This window comes from Pseudorca crassidens, chromosome 5 (assembly GCF_039906515.1).
Source record: "Pseudorca crassidens isolate mPseCra1 chromosome 5, mPseCra1.hap1, whole genome shotgun sequence".
Taxonomy (NCBI): Eukaryota; Metazoa; Chordata; class Mammalia; order Artiodactyla; family Delphinidae; genus Pseudorca; species Pseudorca crassidens.
The window spans coordinates 77,996,553-78,020,643 of record NC_090300.1 but is presented as its reverse complement, the minus strand read 5'-3'; the positions used below and the strand labels follow the sequence as shown (position 1 = coordinate 78,020,643).

The 24,091-nt window shown below is 41.8% G+C and overlaps 1 protein-coding gene and 1 long non-coding RNA gene across 3 annotated transcripts in view; one reads left to right on the top strand and one right to left on the bottom strand.

Moving 5' to 3' along the window:
* TFRC (transferrin receptor) overlaps positions 1-24,091 on the bottom strand; it is a 116,973-nt gene that overhangs the window by 34,864 nt on the left and 58,018 nt on the right. The window lies entirely within an intron of this gene.
* Positions 1-24,091, top strand: part of LOC137225095 (uncharacterized) — a 34,698-nt gene that overhangs the window by 8,538 nt on the left and 2,069 nt on the right. For both annotated transcript variants that reach the window (XR_010943690.1, XR_010943691.1), the window contains exons 4-5: positions 2,730-2,791; positions 14,141-14,256. This is a non-coding gene — a long non-coding RNA (uncharacterized lncRNA). The remainder of the gene's footprint in view (positions 1-2,729; positions 2,792-14,140; positions 14,257-24,091) is intronic.

The window sequence follows — 24,091 nt, the reverse complement described above, 5'->3', positions numbered from 1 at the left end:
GCAAATCCAGGGTTTGGAAAATATCTTATCATCTGAAACTTTTTGGTTTCTTCAGCTTAATATGTGCAAATAGACAAATGTTCCCTTGGTTTGGAAAATTATCCTGCCAACAGTTTTATTTCTCATACATGGAAATGTGGTCAAGCAGGCGACTGTTTGGTGGTTACATCCACGAGGGCTGGCCTGCCTTCCCTACTTTATTGCACACAGTCTCCTGAATGGTAGGGAAGCTGTGTCCTACAGCTAAGATTCCCAGGTGTCAGTCTATTAATATTCACTGAGCCCCCACCCGGTTTGGGTAATGGGCTGAGTGCTTATACTGGGTCAATTTTAGCCTGCCAACAATTCTATCAAGTAGGTACCATATCTGTTTTATAGACGAATATGTGGGAGTGAAAAGAACACAAAGTAATTGATTCCAAGTGGAACAGCTTAGCTTCAGATCTTTGAGATCTTCTATCTTAAAGCCACCTTTCGCACATCTCAGGTATTGAGACATTGAAATACTATCCAGCAGGCAGATGGCTGAAGCTCTGTGCCCAGAATAGAGTGACTTACTGCCAGGCTCCAGCCTGGACCTTGTAACCATAGCCATCTTAGGAAGGTTTGAGTCCAGTTTATATTTGAATTTGATGCCACAGGCATGAAATAGAAGACCCTAAAATATAAAGACAAGGTCACTAAGTGCAGTGTGCCTGGGATAACCATCCCCCAGAATGTTTCCTAGAAATAACCTGTGCTAAAGTGAGATTTGAAATTTGCTTAACTGATGACATGAAAGTCCACAGCCCCCTACCAGGTGATCAGAAAGCAGCTAACCTAAAATATTATCATTGTAAACCATCTCTAAACGTCATAAGATTACTGCTTCTGAGACTGGATTCAGACAGTGAAGCATTTGAAGAGACCCACTGACTTCCACAACAAAGTCCATGCCAGGACTCAAAAGTAGGCAATGGCTGCAGAGAGTTGCAGAGAGAAAGAGAATCCAGGAACAGGAGGCAGCCCTGCTGAGCCCAGTGCCCTCCCCGTTGCCAGCGGGGGATCCCGGGTCCAGCCTTGAGGGACCCTGTGGACAGGAAGGGTTCCCTGCGGGTGTTGAGATGAATCAAGCTGATGTGGATTTTGAGATCCACATGGAGCCTAGACTCTAGCCCAGGGCTTCTTTTTTTTTTTTTTAAAACATCTTTATTGGAGTATAATTGCTTTACAATGGTGTGTTAGTTTCTGCTGTATAACAAAGGGAATCCTCTATACATATACATATATCCCCATATCCCCTCCCTCTGTGTCTCCCTCCCACCCTCCCTATCCCACCCCTCTAGGTGGTCACAAAGCACCGAGCTGATCTCCCTGTGCTATGCGGCTGCTTCCCACTAGCTATCTGTTTTACATTTGGTAGTGTATATATGTCAATGCTACTCTCTCACTTCGTCCCAGCTTCCCCTTCCCCTTCCCCGTGTCCTCAAGTCCATTCTCTACATCTGCATCTTTATTCCTGTTCTGCCCCTAGGTTCTTCATAACCTTTTTTTTTAGATACCATATATATGTGTTAGCATACGGTATTTTTCTCTTTCTGACTTACTTCATTCTGTATGACAGACTCTAGGTCCATCCACCTCACTACAAATAACTCAATTTCATTTCTTTTTATCAGCCCAGGGCTTCTTAAACTATAAAAAGCATGGGTGTCCTGGGAGTCTGTTAAAGTGCAGATTCTGACCCCAGGTGGGGGCCTGTGACTCTGAATTTCTAACAAGATCCCTGGTGATGCCCAGGCAGCTGGTCTTCTGAGCACACTTGAGTAGGTTTTAGAGCAAGAAGTTTTTACTAGCAGTTTCTCCAGTACTCCCACAGAGAGGACACACTGTGTGGCCAGCTGGCATGAAAGTGCTTTCTGCATGGCAGCTATCTTTATGTGGCTAAAGGCAATTACTGGGGCTATCACAGCTTAAGTAAACAACCTCAACCTTCAGCTTCTTTGCTGGGAATCCACAGTTTCCAAACAACCCACTCATCCTGATTTGAGAGCATTCCCCTCCCCCCGCCGGAGAAGCCCCTAGACCCTGATGTGAAGATTTGGCCTAGAGGACAGGTCTCTTGCTCCATACAAGTTAATAAACAGGCCTTATGAATCAGTGTTTGTGCCTCTGGGTAGCAGATTACCTGATGACCCTGGGTGAACTGATAAAATTGAGTCTCCGAAACAAAGGAATGACCTAGAACTGTTGTGAACTTCACCAAGGACTCTGGGCTGAGAAAACCAGTCCCTGCACACTCTGCTCTGGAACCTCTCCTGAGACAGGGGCTGGGCTGGAACGAGGGTAGATATTTTCAAAAACAAGCACCACCCCCCATTTTCCCCACCCCCACCCCAAACAAACAAACAAACAAAAATTCTTACTGGAAAACTAAAGGGAAACAAATACTAAATCACTATCCTGCCTCCTTCCCCAACCCACTCACACATTCATAGGATATGAAACAGATCACAGACTGCACATCTGGAAGCCTAGTTTGGGAGCCTAGGTAAAGGTCGGCTTGAGTAGGCCCTCGCCTTGACCGTTTTCCTTTTCTTCGCCTGAGTTGGCAGAGGGAGTGGCTTCTGGGCAAGGACACTCATACTTGGAGCTGGGGAGGGCTGGTGCTGGCACAGTGTGGGTGGCACAGCTGGCTCTTGCCTGGGAATGCACTGTCAACGTTATCCTTTCCTCCCCACACCCCACAGGGATTGCCCTTACCTGAAGCATCCCTGGCCACCCAGGCCCTCCACTAGAAGCTGAGCCTCAGGTGAGCCCCTGATCCCTCCCCCAAGGCCCTGCCCCTCTGCACAGTGCCCACAGACGCCACTCCACCCTGTCTGGAAAGCTCTGTGTCATTAGCTCCTGGAAGGCCAGGCCTTGCCTCGACTCGTTTCTTTCGGTCACTAGGCTCAGTCATGAATGGCCCTAAACCAGCATCCTGCCTGAGTGGCAGGGGGCACCCACCCTGTGCTTGTCTGCATGGCGTCAGCTCCCTCTGCCAGAGGCACTGAATTACCTCATCCTGTTTCTAAGCCTGAGCTTGCTTTGGGACTATCTGTCAAGTCCCCTCTCCCTGTCTGAGGGATAACTCTGATTTTCCACGTGTTCAGAGAATAGAGAAACTCTGTTCCCATTCTTCTCACCTTATTAACAGTGTATTGGATGAACATTTGTGGAGGATCCACTGTGTGTCAGGCACTGTGTTGAGCCCTGGTGATAAAGAGCTGCCTCAGAATGCTTCCCTTGGGTTCTCTCTGATGACTTACCCGTCTTCCAGAAGCCCACCATTCCACTTCTATAGTATCAAAAGCCTTTGAAACATTAAGAGAAGCTTCCTTGTTTCATATTTAGGTATCACTTAAAACAAAATGACCAGCACAGAGGGCCCATAGAAGTGCTTCACTGTTACCCACTTCCAAGAATTTTTGTAAAAACAAGCTAGGCAACAGATGTGCAAATGCCATGAGTTATCAGAAAGAAGGTAAGTGATGAGTTGAAGGTCAGGTACCCACATGCTCCCATCTTCACCTCTACAGAGGAATTCATTCTGCTCACTATACAAACACCAATTTGTGTCCTCTCTAAGTGCCTATTCTCAGGTGCCTGCTGGATGCCCCCACCTGGATGACCCACTCAAGTTCAACCTGTCCCAAAGAGAACCCAACACCTTCCTCCCCAAACCTGGTGCCCCTGCCTCCTGTCTTCCCTGCTCCATGACACTGTGCTTTACAGATTCTGGGGACAGTCCTGACAGTCCTGGGGACTCTCCCACAGTCACCTGTTGGTGCTCAAAAATGTTTATTGAATGGAACTCCTAAAACAAACTGCATTTACAAAAGTACATCGGTGGGTACCTGAGTGCACAGAACATAGTCGAAAGGGAGACACCCCAGACTAACAGGTAATTATAAGGGAAACTGAGTGTGGGAGATACACGGGAACTCTGTACTATCTCTACAATGTTTCTGTAAACCTAAAAGGGTTCTAAAAATTAAAGTCTATTTAAAGGGAAACAAAAAAAGAGTAGGAAAAAAATGAAAAGGTAAGTTGTTAAAAGTTCAGGAATTGCAATATAAATGCAAAAGTTGAAACTCAAGGTGAGATGTGCTTGTTGAGGAATCATTAGACAAGGGTATCTGGGAGTTCAGAGGAGGGAAGACTGTGACCAGGGATCTTGGGGAGGATCCTGGAAGAAACAGACCTGGGAGTCCTGAAGGTACCGTCTGCACAGGCTGTGAGCACTTTGATACCCCACCTTTAAATGTTCAGAGTTGCTCACAGACACAAAGAAGACAGCTCTGAACCAAACAAGCCTAGGTGTTTGAACTCTCAACTTAAGCTCTCTGAGTATCTTAGAGATGTTCGTCTCTAAGTATCTTAAACTCTCTAAATCTCCATGACCTCTAATCTGTAAAATGGGAATAATAATTCTCACCTCACAGGTTTAAGTGAGATAATGCATGCTAAGTGCTTAGTACAGTATGGGCACCTTAGAAGGACTCAAAACGTGTTAACTGTTGCTGATACCGTGTCAAAACTTCAGGTCAAATACTGTATGACATCACTTACATGTGGAATCCAAAAAATACAACAAACTAGTGAATATAATAAAATAAAAAAAAAAAGCAGATTCACAGATACAGAGAACAAACTAGTGGTTACCAGAGGGGGGCAGGGAGGCAATCTCGGGGTAGGGGAGTAAGAAGTATAAACTACTAGGTATAAAATAAGCTACAAGGATATATTGTACAATACAGGGAATATAGCCAATATTTTATAATAAGTATAAATGGATTAGAACCTTTAAAAATTGTGAATCACTATATTATACACATGTAACATATAATATTGTACAGCAACTATACTTCAATTTTTTTAAAGTATATGAAAATTTGCCATTTTTGGAATCCACAATAAAAAATACTTCGGTTTTGGAAAAACAAACAAACAAAAATACTTCAGGTCAGAGTGACTCCTAAACTAACTGTCCTCCCAGTTTCTTCTCCCCACGTCTCTCACTCTCAGCTCCCATTCGGGTCAGACTGCATTTGCCCCCATATCCTGACTTTCTAGGCTGACTTTTTGCATCTTTCTTTCTCTTCACCTCCTCCATTCAGGCCCATGGTGTTCTCTGCCATGGACCCCTTTCCTCTTCCACAAATAGGTTCTTATTCTTGTTGTCTCTCCCCATCACTGACTATGGCTTCCTGACTCCATTTCTCCACACTTGTCCTAATACCTGCCAGTTCCTCTGGGTCTTGTTGTAGCCAGCACCCCCAATGCCATATTTATTTGCCCCATCATAGCTATATCCTAAGATTCATCTTTAGTTGGAATTCAAAATTAATAACAAAGGGACCACCTTATCCTATAACACTTCAACCCAAATGTATACTTTTTCTACTAGAAAAGAAAGGGATAGTTAAAGCAGTTTCTGAGAAGTATAACATCTGTAGTACCCTATGGCATGGTACCATCTGGTTTATTGGGAAGGGGTGCAAAATAGACATGGCCTGAGGGAAATCTCAAGTGAGAGGTTGAGATTATCAGTTTAGTGAGGAAAGAACCCTTTCTCTCTGTAGCAATAGCCCTTTACTATTAGCAGAATGAGATGTCCTTGGACATCTGGTGTTCATAAGGTTAGCCATTGACCAGGAGACTGATAAAATTAATCAAAGGGTCCATATCTCCCTCCTAGGCACACCCTTACTTTCCTGCAGTTTCCCACGGCCTTAGATCCATCAGAGCAGTAAAGAGCAAGATTAGCATAGGGCCATAAATTTAGATCCTGGGTCATTTTAGCTGAAAAGCCCTCTAGCACAGTGTATAAGAACCCTCATTCATTGCTGGTAAGTATGCAAAATGGTACAGCCACTCTGGAAGAGAGGTTGGCAGTTTCTAATAAAGTTAAACACAGTTTTACAGAACAATCCAACAATCGCACACCTAGGCATTTACTCAACTGATTTGAAAACTTAGGTGCACACAAAAATCTTCACATGAATGTTTAGAGCAGCTTATTCATAATCTCCAAAAACTGGAAGCAACCAAGATAGTTGCTTCACCAATAGGTGAATGGATAAATAAATTTTGGTGTATGCATACAATGAAATACTATTCAGCAATAAAAAGGAATGAGCTATCAATTCATGCAAGAACATGGAAAATATTGCTAAGTGAAATGCATACTGTTAAGTGAAAGTAGTCAGTCTTAAAAGACTACGTACTATATGCTTCCATTTATACGACATTCTGGAAAAGGCAAAATTATAGAGACTGAAAATACATCAGTGGTTGCCAGGGGTTTGGGGAGTGGGGAGGGCTTAATAAATGAACTATATTTTAGAGCAGTAAAACTATTCTTTGTGATACATGAGACTATGCATTTGTCAAAACCCATAGAACTTGGGCTTCCCTGGTGGCGCAGTGGTTGAGAGTCCGCCTGCCGATACAGGGGACACGGGTTCGTGCCCCGGTCCGGGAAGATCCCACATGCCGCGGAGTGGCTGGGCCCTTGAGCCATGGCCGCTGAGCCTGCGCATCCGGAGCCTGTGCTCCGCAACGGGAGAGGCCACAACAGTGAGAGGCCTGCGTACCGCAAAAAAACACAAAACAACAAAAAAAACCCCATAGAACTTTATAGCACAAAGACTCAACCTTAATGTATGCAAATTAAAAAAATAAATTAGTAGGTCAGGGGAATCCCAGAGTGGAATACAGACTGTGATAAAAGAATATTATTAAAATGTACTATATAACCTTACTGAAGAGAATGGAGGGTAAGTGCTGACATAAGTGACTTTGGAAATGAGTGGAGGCTGTAAGACTAAAGACTAAAGGAACTGTACATAAGCACTGTACTCTAATTGATGAAGTTGTTTCCCATGGGGGCATGGGTTAACAATTCTGAAACCACTATACATGTATACTGGGATTGAACAAATAAATAAATGAATGGCAGATAGTGGGAGGCAGATTTCTCACTCTTGGAGTGTGAAGTTACAGATAAGCAAGAGGGGAGTCTAGAATGAATCATGTGATACTAGATAGTTGCAGACATCACTATGAATCTGTGTTTAGCTTAATGTGGATACAGATAGATATAACAGTAACAATTATGGATGTGTGTATATACACAGATTAGTATATACGTATAAAGAAAGAGAGAAAGTCAACAAAACCAAAGTTGGTCCTTTGAAAAGATCAAGAAAATTGACAAACCTTTAGGTAAACTGACCAAATTTAGAAAGAGAAAAGAAATCCACTCAAAACATGAAAATCAGGAATGAAAAAGAGGACATCATTACCAAACCTACAGAAATTTTAAAAGACTATAAGGCAATACTATGAACAACTGTATGCCAACAAATTAGATAACTTACGATGAAATTGACAAATTCCTAGAAAGACACAAACTGCTAAAACTGACTCAAGAAGAAATAGAAAATCTAAATAAGCCTATAGTAAGTAAAGGGATTGGATTAGTAATTTTTAAATTTCCCACAATTTAAAGCCCAAGCTCAGATGACTTCACAGGTGACTTTTAACAAATGTTTAAAGAGGAATGAATAAAAATTCTTCAAAAACTCTTCCAAAAAATTAAAATGGAAGGAACAATTTCCAGCTCAGCCTATGAGGTTAGTATTACCCTGATGCCAAAACCAAAGACTTTACCAAAAAAAAAAGAAAGAAAGAAAAGAAAAAATACAGCAATATCTCTTATGAATATAGATTGGAAAATCCTCAACAAAATACTTGCAAACTGAAATCAATAACATATAAAAAGGATTATACACAATGACCAAGCAGGATTTATCCCAGAAATGCAAGGTTGGTTTAACATCTAAATATCAATTAACATAATATACCACATCAATAGAATAAAGGACCAAAACCACATGATCATCTCAGTAGACAGCAGAAAAAGCATTTGACAAACTCCAATACCCTTTCATATAAAAACACTCAACAAATAGAAAGGAACTACCTCAACATGATAAAGAGCATTTACAAAAAACCCACAGCTAATATCATCCTTAGTAGTAAAACACAGGATGCTTTGCCCTAAAATCAGGAAAATGACAAAGATGTCTACTCTCACCACTTCTATTCAACATTGTGCTGGAGGTTCCAGCCAAAGCAACAAAGCAAGAAAAAAAGTATCTATCTAAAAAGATAGAAAGAAAGAAGTGAAACTATCTCTATTTTGTAGGTAATATGATTTTACCTATAGAAAATCTTAATATATCTATTAAAAACCTATTAGTATATACATGTAAATATATTTCCTAGCTCTGCCAAAGAGAGGGCCTAGAAGCAAAAACATTCAGGTACAATGAGCACATCTAGTGCCAGATCTTGGTTTTTAATACCATTCTCCAATAAAAATAAACCAGGCTACCTGGAGAAATGGCTGGGGCAGGGAATATCCAAGATGAATCTAGAGCATCTTCTGGTGCCAAAAATAAGGAACTTCTCAAGGGACAAAATGATGGAGATATGTCTATAGCACAGGAGCCAACTGAAGGAGCTCCCTGTGGCCAAAGCTGGAACAATTAGAGCAACAAAGTAAATAGCAAAATACTAGATTATTATCCAAAGCATAAAATAAATATTGATGAGCCCCTACTAATATAAATAAATGATTGACTAAATAAATGGGAAAGATAGACAAATCTTCTGTACAGAAGAATTCCTATACAAATAATATATGCAGATACTGTTCCATTAACTAACTCCCTACCCCTAGAGTGTGGACTGTGCATAGTGACTTCTTTCCAAAGAGCACAGTATGAAAAGGGGAGAAAAAAGAAAACTTACAAATAGTAGTACCTCAACTAGGTAATCAAAGTCAACATCAACAGAGATAAGCAATGTTGATAGGACCCTTGATATAATGTGAAGAAAATGGCACTTTTCTTCTGTGGTTTTCCTCCCCCAAACCCGTAACTCCAATGCAATCAGAGGGAAATATTAGACAAACCATAATTGAAGGACGTCCTACAAAATATTTGACCAGTACACCTTAAAACTGTGAAGTTCACCAAAAGAAAAAAGAAAAGCCTGAGAAACTTGTACTTTCTAGAGGAGACTAAGGAGACACAACTACATGTAGTATGGTATCCTGGATGAAATCCTAGAACAGAAATGGAACATTGGGTAAAAACAAAGAAATCCATGTTAACTATGGACTTTAGTTAAGAATATGCATCAATTTTGGTTCATAAGTTGTGGTAAATGTACCTCAGTAATGTAAGATAACAGTAGGAGAAAGTGGGTGTGGAGTGTATGGGAACTCTCTGTATTATCCTTGTAACTTTTCTGTAAATCAAAAATATTTTAAAGTAAAAACTTTATTTAAAAAAATATACATGGGTGAAGGAGGTCAAAAGCTACAAACTTCCACTTATAAAGTCATAAATGTCATGGGGATGTAATGTACAGCATGGTGACTATAGTTAATAATACTGTATTACATATTTGAAAGTTGCTTAAAAAATACACACACATTATACAACACATACAACCTAGTTATAGAAAAGGAATAGAAGAAAAAATAACAAAAAGTTAATAGCAAACAATTAAAATTTTTTTCTTTTTCATTAAATGTTCCTTAAAGAATGTATATTACTTTGAACATAAAAAATTTTTTTAAATAAAATAAACCACTTTATTGGGAACTCCCTGGCAGTCCAGTGGTTAGGACTTGGCTCTTTCACTGCCAAGGGGCCGGGTTCAATCCCTGGTCAGGGAACTAAGATCCCACAAGCCCTGCAAAAAACAAAACAAAACAAAAACACAAAAACAACTTTGTTGTTGTTCTTTCCAGCTTTATTGAAGTATGGCTGACAATTTAATCTTGCATATATATATATATATATATATACATATATATATATTTTTTGTCTGCGTTGGGTCTTCATTGCTGTGTGCGGGCTTTCTCTAGTTGTGGAGAGCAGGGGCTACTCTTTGTTGCGGTGTGTGGGCTTCTCATTGCGGTGGCTTCTCTTGTGGAGCACAGGCTCTAGGCTTGTGAGCTTCAGTAGTTGTGGCACACAGGCTCAGTAGTTGTGGCTCACGGGCTTAGTTGCTCCGTGGCATGTGGGATCTTCCCGGACAAGGGCTCGAACCCGTGTCCCCTGCATTGGCAGGCAGATTCTCAACCACTGCACCACGAGGCAAGCCCTAAACTTGTATATATTTGAAGTGTACAACTTGATATACACAGACACCATGAAATATTTACCACAATCAAGCTACTTAACATATCTATCAGCTCACATAGTTACCACATTCTTTTCTTTTTGTGGTGAGAACACTTAAGATCTATTCTCTTAGCAAATTTCAAATATACAATACAATGTTATTAACTATAGTCATATTGTTAATAACATTAGACCTCCAGAACTTATTCATTGTGCATAATTGATATTTTGTACACCTTGACCAAAAATTTTTCTTCCCCACAACTTTTTTTTAAAACCATGGAAAGAGAAAATGAGTATTTGTTTAAAAACGAACCCTGGCTTCTCACTTCTACTATTTTATATCTACTTCTATTATATAATAGGAGGCACATCTTTCTCTTCTGCTGAACATGGTGCAGATAATAGATTTGTGTAGGTAGCTAACTCCTTCTGAGCACATAAAATGTGCATTTATGCGTCGATCAATTTTCATAACAATCCAGTGAGGTGGGTACTAATGTAATCGTCATACCCATTTTCCAGCTGAGAAAACTTAGAGTGGTTAGGAACTTGCCCAACTAATAAGGGGTAGAGGCAGAAGTTGAATCTACGTCAACTGACTCCAGAGCCCATGCTGGCCTGTGCTCCCATGAATCCTGCAGCCTGCAGGCTGGCTGGTGTTGGTTAATACCCAGGGTTCAGAGTGATGGCAGAAGAGTAGGTAGGCAGGTCCTGAGCATCTCTGCCTGGCAGACACCTAGGCCACAGTCCCCTTAGGGCTTCCTGGTTCCCCCCAGACCCCAACCACTGTAGAGCCATGGGGATGGGGTGAAGTCTGTCCTTCCCTCCTCCGCAGTAAGCCCCCTTCTTCCCAGGAGACAGTGAGGGGAAACAAGGCCATTGCTGACAGGGTCACTGCATGGCACAACATCCACGTTTGTGAGTGGTGCTCCCTGGAGCTGCAACTCAGAGGTACGATGGCCGGTGGCATAGTCTGTGAAATAAGAGAGGGGCCATCCCAAGTGAGGGAGCAGAGCAGGCCACAGTCTTGGGCAACCTGGGCTTGGTCAGAACAGGTGAACCCAGGTTTCCCAGCCACTGAATCACCCTGTGCCCCAGTACGTGTGCACCAACAGCTTCCCTGTGGCAACAGGTCTAAGCCAGAGACACAGGGCCACCTTGGAGACAGAGGTTCCTCTCCAGAACCCTCATTAGTACCGTGAATGCCAATTTAACAATAATGAGAAAGAGAACACAGAGCTCTGACTTGGGACCACACTGTTGACATCTGAAGCCTACACTAAATTCTTCTTTAGCATAATGCTATCTGCCTTCATTGAGGGACTTTATAATGAAAAGTCATAGGAAACTCATGACTGAACTTATTGTAGGAGCCATTAAGGAGGATGGCCATCAGTCTCTCTTGTGAGGTTCTAGGAATTTTTCTAGGGTTTCAGTACCAAAAAAGGCTGAGCTTCTCCTGATCAACTGCAGAAACATTGCTGTGAATCTTGCTCCCGATCGTGTTTCTTTCTCTGCTGTAGCCCGAGGAAGTCAGAATCCATTCTAGGGCCCTATTCCAACAACTGTGCAAGACTTCAGGATGTGTGTTTTTTAGACAGAGGCCCAACCCAACTTGCTTCATCGTATTTTCCTGTCATTCTCAGTAGGAGAATGGCTGAAACAACAGACTTGGAGTCAGTCCAACCTTCTGCATTGCCATTTACCAACTGTGTGACTTTAGACAAGATACTTCACCTCTTTGAGTCTGCGTCCTTATCTGTAAGATAATAGTACCTACCTCACAGGGTTGTTCTGAGAATTAATAAAATTATCTGTGTAAAATAATTAGCCCAGTACACAGCCTATACTAATGCTCAATAAATGATAGCTAATGTAATAATTTTTAAGTTGTATTTATTCTCCATTGCCACCTCAAATCCTCTTTTGGAATGATATAGGGGTAAAAACAAGTACAAAGATGAAACTCTTAGGTAGACCAGACTTTCCCCATGTGCCTATGTGGGACATTCTTTCCCTATTAGACGAACACAGAAGAAACCAAAATGTAATCAGAAGAGTGGTAGGTAGAATGGAATTAGGGTAAGGGAAGTCTTTCTCTGGAGATTACCTGAGGCTGAAGAGACCTGCCTCTCCAAGGTCATACCTTCCCCATGGAAAGGGTTGTACCAGCTCCAGAGTTTCCTGTTGTAGGATCAGTTGAGGCCTTGGTCACACCTGCAACCCAAGGCAACCTCTCCCAATCCTGCTGCACGCCCCTCTCTGCAGATGTTAATCTGAGGGCATCTTTAATAAACTTCCTGTGTGCAAAGCTCCCTCTTGGTCTGTTTCCCAGACACCCTACCTGTGACAGTTGTAAGGTTTGATTATCAAATGGCCCCATCTCCTACAGTCTAATGCGTTTGTCTCCATGATGGGCACGTACCCTCCTAGTTCCCCTGACAGGGCACTGTCCCCTCAGGGATGCCTCCAGATCTGGTAACCTATAGAAGCTGATCAAAATTAGAGACTGGGAGAAAATGCAGAAATCCTAATGTTTCCTCCATAAAAGAAAAGGAAATTTTAATAATCCCATGAACGACTAAAGAGGAACAATCCAAACCATACTTCTCAGAAGTACTTTGTATTGAAGTTGCTTCACTCTAAAAGGCTCTTGAGTAACAACTGAGTTTTTGGCTCCCTCCCCCAACACCCCAGCTCAAGTTAAGCAAAAAGGGAAAACCCACTGTTTGCTCTGAGTAAGAAACTGTACAAAAATTTTAGACGCTAATCAAGAGTTTAAATTTTAATAGCAATAATGAGTTCCTTGAAGGAGCTCTCACTGCCTGGATTTGAGCAGAGAGGGAACATACACAGAGGTGTCAAATTGCAGCTTGCAAGATGAGGCTTAACCCCTGAAAACACTATATGAACTAAAGCCTGTTCTCCTAGGTACCTTGCAGGTCACTGATTCAATTAGATATATTAAAAATAGTGCATCTGGGGACTTGCTTGGTGGTCCAGTGGCTAAGACTCCACGCTCCCAATGCAGGGGGCCCGGGTTTGATCCCTAGTCAGGGAACTAGATCCCACACGCTGCAACTAAAGATCCCACGTGCCACAACTAAGATCTGGCGCAACCAAATAAATAAATATATTTTTAAAATGCATCTGTAGTGATTTGGTCGAGAGGGGTGAGGTCGCAGTAAACCTTATGGAACTCAGGGGCAACTATTCTAAATTTCCAAAGAGAGTCCTTAGAGATCCTGTTTATAATTGTACACACATGAAGTGTGAACATGTTTTTGAATATGTATTTTACCAGTTTTTTGGGCCATAGTCATAATAATAATTATTTACCTGGGCAAAACTGTCTCCAGGATATCACTGGGGTGCAGAGTGGGTGCTGGCAAGTGGGTGAGCAGCTGAGAGAAGCTGTCTTCTCAGAGGAAACGGCTCATTGTCCTCTGGTCCACACTGCCAGGTTTAGCTTTATCTCTTTTTTGAGGAACCTGGTCTTGGGTCTGTTGACCAAGCTCACCATGATAATCTATTATCAGATGAGATACAATCTGGATTTCCAACGGACACAACGTATGATAGACACTGAGCTTCACACATAAAATTTTAGTTATCAAGATCATATTGGCTTTATTTTGATATAACTTGATTTTATTATTTGCTTTGGCTCACACCAGCATCGCATATTCGTTCACTTTTTAAAAATAGGCTGTAGAATGTGCTTCCGACTTAAATAGGATGTCATGTTAGCCATTTCTCTGCATTATATACCTTATTAAATATCAAAGTAGCCTTTCTTTTTCAAGGATTTATTGGTCTGTAGTGCCTCTACCTCAGTTCCTTTTTGTTGGTTATTTAAAAAATATTTTAAAATGTATGCCCCTAGTGACATTTATTTGCCCATTTAGGTCCCTTGAGCATCAGAGGCTTGGAGAAAAGACCCTCAGTGGCCGTCTCATCCCTCCCCATAGTGCACAGACGCAGGAACTGAAGTCCAGTGCGCCCCTGTAAAGAGTCGTTTCTGGTAAAAGATTTCAGAAATACTGTATTTGTTGGTAAGGTTAGCAGCATGATTCCATTTGTGTTATAAAAAAGGAGATATAAATATTTTTTGCTTATAAATATTTTTAAATAATTTCTGAAAGACACATAAGATATTATTGATAATGATTAACTTCAGGGAGTGGGCCAGGGAAAAATTCATTTTTCGTCTTATAGCCCTCTGTAGTATTTGAGATGTTTTCTTCCCCTTTGTTCATATATACATAATACATTATATCATATATAATCCCACGTGGCTTGTGGCATCTTAGTTCCCCAACCGGGAATCGAACCCGGGCCCTGGCAGTGAAAGTGCAGAGTCTTAACCACTGGACCGCCAGGGAATTCCCAGGAATTTTTTATATTGAATGAGAAAGAACTCCCCTAACAACCTCTGTTCTACAAATGCAAACATGATAGACTATCAGCCTTGAGGGGTTTTTCTACAGTAGTAGTGGTAGGCTCATGGTAAGCCAATTGTTTTGACCTAATGACCCAAACGTGGCCCCATTGATTTTAACCATAATTATACCTAACTCTTGGAGCATTTAGCCATGTGAGTACCATACTTGTTTTGTAAACATCTATCCTACTTGTGAAAAAGTAGAAGGTGATTGTAAGATCTTAAGAAAAATTTCTGGACCACAGCATATCTCTGTGGAGAAAGATAAGTAACAAAATAGAATGTGAACAAAACCATAGGCTCACCATGACATACCAGTGTTTACCAGATACATTTCAAAGGACATAAGTTTGGGAATCCCCAATGGCCCATAGAACCCCTATATACCTCTATATGTGAAAACAATGAATCAAGAAGCTAGAAAATATGTTATGCTCTCCTTACCAGTAAATTCCTAATTAATGATTCAAAACTGTAGCAATCCATAATTTCCTTTTTTGTTTCTATACAAAACCTACTTCTAGGGCTTCCCTGGTGGCGCAGTGGTTAGGAATCCGCCTGCCAATGCAGGGGACATGGGTTCGAGCCCCGGTTCAGCTGCAGAGCAGCTAGGCCTGTGCACCACAACTACTGAGCCTGCGCTCTAGAGCCCGTGCGCCTAGAGCCGGTGCTCCGCGACGAGAGAGGCCACTGCAATGAGAGGCCCGCGCATGGCAATGAAGAGTAGCCCCTGCTCACTGCAACTAAAAAAAAAAAGAAAAAAGAAAAAAAAGCCTAGGAGCAGCAATGAAGACCCAACACAGCCAAAAATAAATAAATAAAATTTAAAAAAAAACCTACTTCTAGAGAGGCCCACAGTAGATACTAGATAAAATCTTATAAAATCGAAATGTATAGTTCCTGTGTAAGTTTAGAAAGCACACACATTGTCTATACTTGATATAACATAAAGAATAAGAACGCTACCTTACATCCCACTCAAAAAAATTCTGGGTGGTTTAAAGACATAAATGTGAAAGACCAAACTAAAAAACAATATAGAAAATCATATTCTTTGGATCCATCTCCTAAAACAAAGGAAATAAAAACAAAAATAAACAAATGGGACATAATTAAGGATCATAGCAAAGGAGACCATCAACAAAATGAAACGACAACTTACTGAATGGGAGAAAATATTTGCAAATGATATGACCAATAAGGGATTAATATCCAACAACCTGATTAAAAAATGGGCAGAAGAAATGAATAGACATTTTTCCAAAGAGGAAATGCAGATGGCCAACAGGCACATGAAAAGATGCTCAACATTGATAATCATCAGGGAAATGCAAATCAAAACCACAATGAGATATTACCTCACACCTGTCGGAATGGCTATCATCAAAAAGACCACAAACACTGGCAAGGATGTGGGGAAAAGGGAACCCTTGTGCACTGTTGGTGAGAAGGTAAATTGGTGCAGCCGCTGTGGAAAACACTGTGGAGGTTTCTCAAAAAACTAAAAATAGGGACTTCCTTAGTGGTGCCGTGATTAAGAATCTGCCTGCCAATGCAGGCGACACGTGTTCGAGCCCTGATTGGGGAAGATCCCACATGCCGTGGAGCAACTAAGCCCATGCGCCACAACCACTAAGCCTGCGCTCTAAAGCCCGTGAGCCACAACTAATGAGCCCACGTGCCGCAACTACTGAAGCCCGTGCCTAGAGCCCATACTCTGCAACAAGAGAAGCCACCGCAATGAGAAGCCTGCGCACCGCAACGAAGAATAGGCCCCGCTCTCCCCAACTAGAGAAAGCCCGCACGCAGCAACGAAGACGCAAGGCAGCCAAAATAAAGAAAGAAATAAATAAAAACTAAAAATAGAATATCACATGACCCAGGAATTCCACTCCAGGGTATATATCTGAAAAAAACAAAGATACTAATTCAAAAAGATGCATGTACCCCAATGTTCATAGCAGTATTATTTACAATTACCAAGACATGGAAGCAACCTAAGTGCCCATCAACAGATAAATGGGTAAAGAAGATGTGATATGTGCGTACACACATGCACACACATAATGGAATGCTAGTCAGCTACAAAAAAGAATGAAATTTTGCCATTTGCAGCAACATTGATGGACTTGGAGGGCATTATGCTAAGTAAAATAAGTCAAGCAGAGAAAGACAAATACCGTATGATATCATTCATACGTGGAATCTAAAAACTACAACAAACTAGTGAATAAAACAGAAAAGAAGCAGACTCATACAGACAACAAACTAGTGGTTGGTTACCAGTGATGGTGGGGGGGAGGGGCAGTATGGGGTAGGAGAGTAAAAAGTACAAACTATTAGGTATAAAATAAGCTACAAGGATATATTGTACAACATGGGGAATATAGCCCATATTTTATAATAAATAAGTGGAGTATAACTTTTAAAAATTGTGAATCACTACATTATACACCTGTAACTTATATAATATTGTACATCAACTATACTTTGAAAAAAAAAAGAAAAAATATAGAAACCATCTTTATAACTCTGGAATAGGAAATGATTTTTTAAATAAGCTATAAAAAGTATAAACCATAAAATAAAATATTGATAAATTCTATTCCATTGAAATTAAGAATTTGTTTTTATTAAAAGATTCTATAAAGAAAGCAAAAAGTAAGCTACAAACATTTCTAACATACATAACCAATAAATTATCTGTATATAAAATATATATTATAGTTTGTTAAGCCAATTACATATGTTATACATTCTATTTTGAGAATATATTTTATAGTAAAAAAAAAAATCAAGAATGACAAACTGTAGATTTGGAGCTGGACTGAACTGGCTCTGTGACTAAGTGACTGAATCTCTCCAACCTCAGTTTTGTCATGTTATGAGTGACTGTAATAATAGTTACTTCCCCGTAGGGCTCTCAGAGCCAAGTATGAGTAAGCAAACACCTGATACATGGCAAGAGTGCAACAAACAGTTAATGATTATAACCGTAAATAAATAGTGTCAGAGCAGGGTCAGAATCAAATTCAGCTCCTTAAATCATCCTGATCTAAAACAGGACTGTTTCTAGAACATGTGGTTGGACTTAAATGGCCTTGGCTGTGGAGGGAAGGGAAAGCAGATATTGATGGATAGAACCTGTTCACTAGGCTGCCTCTTACAAAGCCAATGGCGTAAGCTCCCGGTTATTTCTCCTGCTCTTCCCATTCACTGGCTCTGAGGCAGGCACCGTTTACAGCAAACATCACCTCCCACAATGAGTCCCTGCACAGAGCCACCCACCGGCCTGTCTGGGAGTTGGGGTGGGGCGTGTGGACTGGATTCTGGGTCTGGACCCCTGGGAGGAGAAAGCATCTCAATTAAGACCCATTCCAGGAACGAATTTCCATCCCGAGGCTCTCTGTTCACCAAAAATACTCCTTAGTGGCGAATAACCTCCTTACACTTTTAAATAGGAGAAACCAATGTCTAAAACTCACTATAACCCCGACTCAGCAGCACTGAAAGTAAGAACTCTTACTCTGAACAGGTTGAGCTTCTGAGAGAAATTCCTCCAAATTATTGGTCCATTCTTAAATTGTCTATTTTGTTCATCATCACACTTAGAAATGTCAAGTAAGGGGAAAAAAAAGAAGAAGAAAGGCATGACTAAGGCTGGCTTCAATCCTGATGACTGAGACAATCAGGGCCAGGCCAGTTGAGAAAGCCCAGGACTCCAGGGAGCACCTCTCCATGGAAGGACCAGAATCCAAAGTGCCCCTTCCCTGCTGGGACTGTGGAGCCAGGAGTCGCCTCCTCTGGAGCCTTTAATAAAAAGCTCAGCACTCAGTGGCTGGGGGTGGATGGAGAGCGGTGCCCTGTAGAGGCTGGAACAAATGAACTCTGTGGAATGAGCAGAGACAGCCCCATTCACACCATAAATAAGCCCCTTCTTATCTGATCCTATGTCCAAATTTTTTATTCCAAAAGTATAGTCACCATGTCCCTTTTATTCTAGGACTTTTGAGGAGTTGTTTGTTAGTATAATGAGAGCTTAGGTCAAGGAAATTTGGTTTCTCTCCAAAACACTGAGGGAAAAATAGGCTTATTGTAAATGGCCCAAGCAACTCTGGCCCAAAGGGCACAGGCCATGCAGTCCTAGTGCCCTATGGCCCCCAGTGGGGAGAGCATCATTCTCCACATTGTCCCATCCTCACAGTCAAGGGCCCAGAGAATTGGGTAGGATAAGCAGAACCTGGGAGTGGGGGCCACTCTGGATCTGCTGGGCTGTAGCTTGGCATGGGCTTCAGCTGGGGCCAGGGAGGCCCAAAGACGAAGCTCAAGCAAGTGTTTTCCCTCTCTTACCCTTGCAGCCCTCACTCTAACTTCTACCTTGGTTCCCAGCCCAGGCAGGCCCCGGATAGACCAAGGGTCAGACATGTGCCAGGCAGAAGGTCTCCCATGGTGGCAGCTGACAGGGAGCCAGCCAGGACGTCAAGAAGAGAAAGCTCCAATTTCTCAAAATCCACACGGCAAATGACAGCAAACGATGGCGGGGCTTCCGCAGGGAATTTCATCAGAGGAAGTTGATCCACAGAGGCATGGGTTGGTAGCTTCCTTCCTATGAGCCTCTGCTCTCATTTTGCCACTCTTCCAGTTTTTATCTAAACCACAAAGCATTTCCTTCAATGCCATGGAAAGAATCTGCTGTATCAGGAAAATATATTGCAATACCATTCCCAGCATTAACACATCTTCTAGATGTGTTTTTTCTAGATCTGTATTTATCTCTCAGCCATGTCATTAAAATAGGACCTGAAGAATTATCCTCACACTCCAGAGACCTAGCCCTGGTTCTCAACCAGCTGGCTTTTAACGCAAGCACCAAGTGGTGCCCCAAAGACAGAACAATAATTTAGGTTCAAACTCTGACGTTTCGTGCAAGTACAGGCAAAATCTGGAACTTCCATTAGAATATCTGTAGAATTATTCCTCATATTGTTCCCACTGGATTCTTTCCTTGATGGTTAAATTTGGAAGTGATTCCCACAGGGCAATATTCAAAGATAAACTAATCTGTACTTCCATCCTTCCTCACTTTGAGAAGTGTTTGTTGTTCAGTAGAAGTATAATGCAATTCACATGTGTAATTTAAAATCTTCTAGTAGCCACATTTAAAATTAAAAAAGGAACAGGTGAAGTGAATTTTAATAAAGTATGTTATTTTACCCAACATATCCAAAATATTATAATTTCAACATGTAATCAACAGAATATCAATGAGCTATTTTACATTTTTTTCATATGAAGTCTCAAAATCTGGTATGTATTTTATACTTGCAGCATCTCAGTTCAGAGTAGCCACATTTCAAATGTTTAGAGCCACATGTGGCTAATGGTTGCCATGTTGGACAGTGCAGATTAGAGCATCAAGTCTGAATTTCACAGCTTGACCTTCCAAGTCCTTCTTAACTTGACCTCCATTTACGAATTCAGGCATATCTACCCTTACTCCTGAACAGAGAGACGGGATCTTAGAGAACTTCCTTCATTTTACATCTAATCCCATATGAGCCCAGACATGGAAAGTGACCTCCTTGAGGTCACTCAAATATTTAGTAGCAACACCAAAGCTTTTCTGACTTCTAAAGCAAGTGGAACCATTTGCGCCAGTTAAGTAAAATACAGTCTATGATAAAGACCTAAATGTAAGGCCGGATACTATAAAACTCTTAGAGGAAAATAGGCAGAACACTTTCTGACATAAATCACAGCAATATTTTTTGATCCACCTCCTAGAGTAATGAAAATAAAAACAAAAATAAATAAATGGGACCTAATTAAACTTAAAAGCTTTTTCACAGCAAAGGAAACTATAAACAAAATGAAAAGACAACCCTCACAATGGGAGAAAATATTTGCAATCAAAGCGACCAACAAGGGATTAATCTCCAAAGTATACAAACAGCTCATTCAGCTCAATATAAAAAAACCCCCAAACAACCCAATCAAAAAATGGGCAGAAGATCTAAACAGACATTTCTCCAAAGAAGACACACAGATGGCCAAAAAGCACATGAAAAGATGCTCAACATCACTAATTATTAGAGAAATGCACACAAAACTGCAATGAGGTATCACATCACACAGGTCAGAATGGCCATCATCAAAAAATTTACAAACAATAAATGCTGGAGAGGGTGTGGAGAAAAGGGAACCCTCCTGCACTGTTGGTGGGAATGTAAATTGATACAACCATTATGAAGAACAGTATGGAGGTTCATTAAAAAACTAAATATAGAATTACCATATGATCCAGCAATCCCACTCCTGGGCTTATATCCGGAAAAACTATAATTCGAAAAGATACATGCACTCCAATGTTCATTGCAGCACTTTATACAACAGCCAAGACATGGAAGCAACCTAAATGTCCATCGACAGAAGAGTGGATAAAGAAGATGTGGTATATATATGCAATGGAACATTACTCAGCCATAAAAAAGGATGAAATAATGCCATTTGCAGCAACATGGATGGACCTAGAGATTGTCATACTGAGTGAAGTACGTCAGACAAAGACAAATATCATATGATATTGTTTATATGTGGAATCTGAAAAAATGACACAAATGAACTTATTTACAAAACAGAAATAGAGTCACAGATGTAGAAAACAAACATGGTTACCAGGTGGGAAAGGGGGGGAGGAATAAATTGGGAAATTGGGATTGACATTTATATACTACTATATATAAAATGGATAATTAATAACTCTATAGCACAGGGAACTCTACTCAATACTCTGTAATGACCTATATGGGAAAAGAATCTAAAAAAGAGTGGATACATGTATATGTATAACCGATTCACTTTACTGTACACCTGAAACTAACACAACATTGTAAATCAGCTATAATCCAACAAAAAGAATTTTAAAAAAGGAAAAAAAATACAGTCTATAAAAAATGTTACTGGAGAGGATTACTGGATGAATGGTTCCTTCTCTGCTTTGCTGAGGGTTTTTAGTTGACCCCAAGTTCTTGGCATTAGTCATCCCCACAGCCAGCCCCATGACTGTCTCAGTGGCAGGGTGCACTGACCTTTGGATGGTTATTGGGAAAGTTGCCTCAAGCTCTACATGCCACAGGAGTTTGTATACGATCCCCCTAGGGAAAAGCTAGCGGCTCCACAGAAGATGCATCACCAATTCCCTGTTCCAGGTAAACTCAAGGCAAGGTCAGTGTCTCCCACATGCCCCCACCTGTTGGACCCAAACCAGAGACAGGGAAATGGAAGTGACCTCAATATTTGCAGAAAGCCAGAGTCAGGATGAACAGGCCCTGGGGCCAGGCATCTCCAGCAGCTCCAGAAGCCCTGGTCTCAGGACCAGGAGGGCCAGCAGGGGCCTGGCCACAAAGGGGCCGAGGCCCCTCCACTTGGAGATGCCTTTAGTGCTCATTTCAGTGACCAATCCCAGTGCTCACCTGAATCCCCTGGGGATCTTGTTAGAATGAGGATTCTGCCTCAGTAGGTTTGGGGTGGGGCCTCAGATTCAGCCTTCCTAACCATCTCCCAGATAATGGTTACCACTGGTCCAGGGACCACCCTTAATAGCAGGAGCCTATCCCCGGCTACCCGCAGGTGAGTGGTCAGTGACTAAGGAGGCCCAGGCAGGCTGGCTGCAGCTGGGCTATTTCTCCTCACCCAGATTTTGGAACTCATAAAGATAACTAACACCAACAAAGTACAACCACCACTCTTCGCCATTAACGCTAACTCAATAAATCTTCACAACAGCTCTACCAGCTGGTGACTGCGATTATCATCCCTACTTACAGATGAGGAAAACAAAACAAGAAAGGTGAGGTGACTTGCCCACAGCTGGTAAATGAAACTGGGGTTTAAGCCCAGGCGCTCTGGGTAGCTCTGCTCTCTCGAAGACTCAGGCTGTTGTGTGTTGTCTCAGCTGGGCGGTGACAGACACATCTGCCGTCTACTAGCAAAATGCCTTTCAAACTGTCATGAACTCTCCAAAGTTTGTTTCAAAATACCTGTAAGTCTTCCCCTCGCCAGCCTTGGGCCATAACGTACTTCTTTTATCTTCAAACAAGTTCAAAGCTTGTTTGTAGTTTTTTGAATAAAAGTTTAGTTCCTTAGGAATTCTGAAAGGGTATTAAAAGTAATCAGTATGAGCTGAAGGAATTTTATCTTTAACTTCCTCACGCTGGGGGACAGGCCCTATTCATATGCTTCAAACGTTGTTGATCCGTCTTCTCTGTTTGCTGTGTCATCCTGTTGGGCCCGGGTTTCTCGTTTGTTCTCTTTTGATCCGCGGCCATGTGTCCCTAGGAGAGGAGCTGAGGGGTGCTGAGGCTGAGTGCTAATCCAAGGACCAGGCCTGCTCTGCTTCCAGGTAGCTGTGTGGTCTGCTCAGCCCACATCCCTGCTCAAGGCTCAGTTTCCTCATTTGTGTCATGAAGGGTCTGGCCAGATGCTCTGAAGTGCTAGCACACGGGCAGGTTCTTTTGGAGGGTTCCTGATCTTTGTCAGGCTTTCTCCAGCAGCTGCTGATTTTCTGTGTGATTGACTGTTCCCAGCCTCAGGGTGATTGGTTCCTACAAAACAGAGTCCCTTCGAGAAGGTCCGAAACAAAGGTGAGAAATTCTTTGGCAAAAAACCTTAACACTGATTCTGGCTCCCTCTCAGTGGTCTGGGTCCCTTCGACCGTCCTCAACATTCACCCGGCCTCAACGGATCCCAATCACCTGGATGTCTTGTAACCTGCTTGACTTCCTCCTGCTCCCACTTCTAGCCCCTTGCTTAAATCCCCTCACTGGCTCTCTACTGCCCACTCAGCCAAGTCCAGACTTCTTATTCTGACTCCTGGTCCCTTGTGCTCTGTTCATGTTCCACCAGATGCCTTCTCACCTCTCAGCAATCTGTGAGTGGCCCCCCTAACCTGCATCCTCCTTCTTGCCTCCATGCCTTTTCACATGCTATTCAACTGCCTGGCATGCCCTTCCTTCCCCTGCCTGCCTAGCAAACTCCTCTTCATCCTTCAAGACCCTCTTCAGGGTTGTTTTCTGAGAAGCTTTTTATGATCCATCTGGATAAAACATGTCAGCCATCCTTTGTGCTTCTACTGTATCCCATCCCACAATGAGCTTCATTTTATCAGTTTGAATGCATTCAGGTGCAAGTAACAGAATACCTGATTAACAGTGACTTAAACAATAGAAACATTTCATTATCTCTCAGACAACTGATGGTGCACTCTTCAGGGTTGGTTCAGCAGTTCACCTCTGTCATCAAGGACCTAGGCCCTTTCTCTTCCATCACCGTCAGCATTTTGGGTGTGTTTTGCCTCACGGCCACAAGACAGTGGCCGTAGCTCCAGGTATCACATCATCACACCTCAGCATCCGAG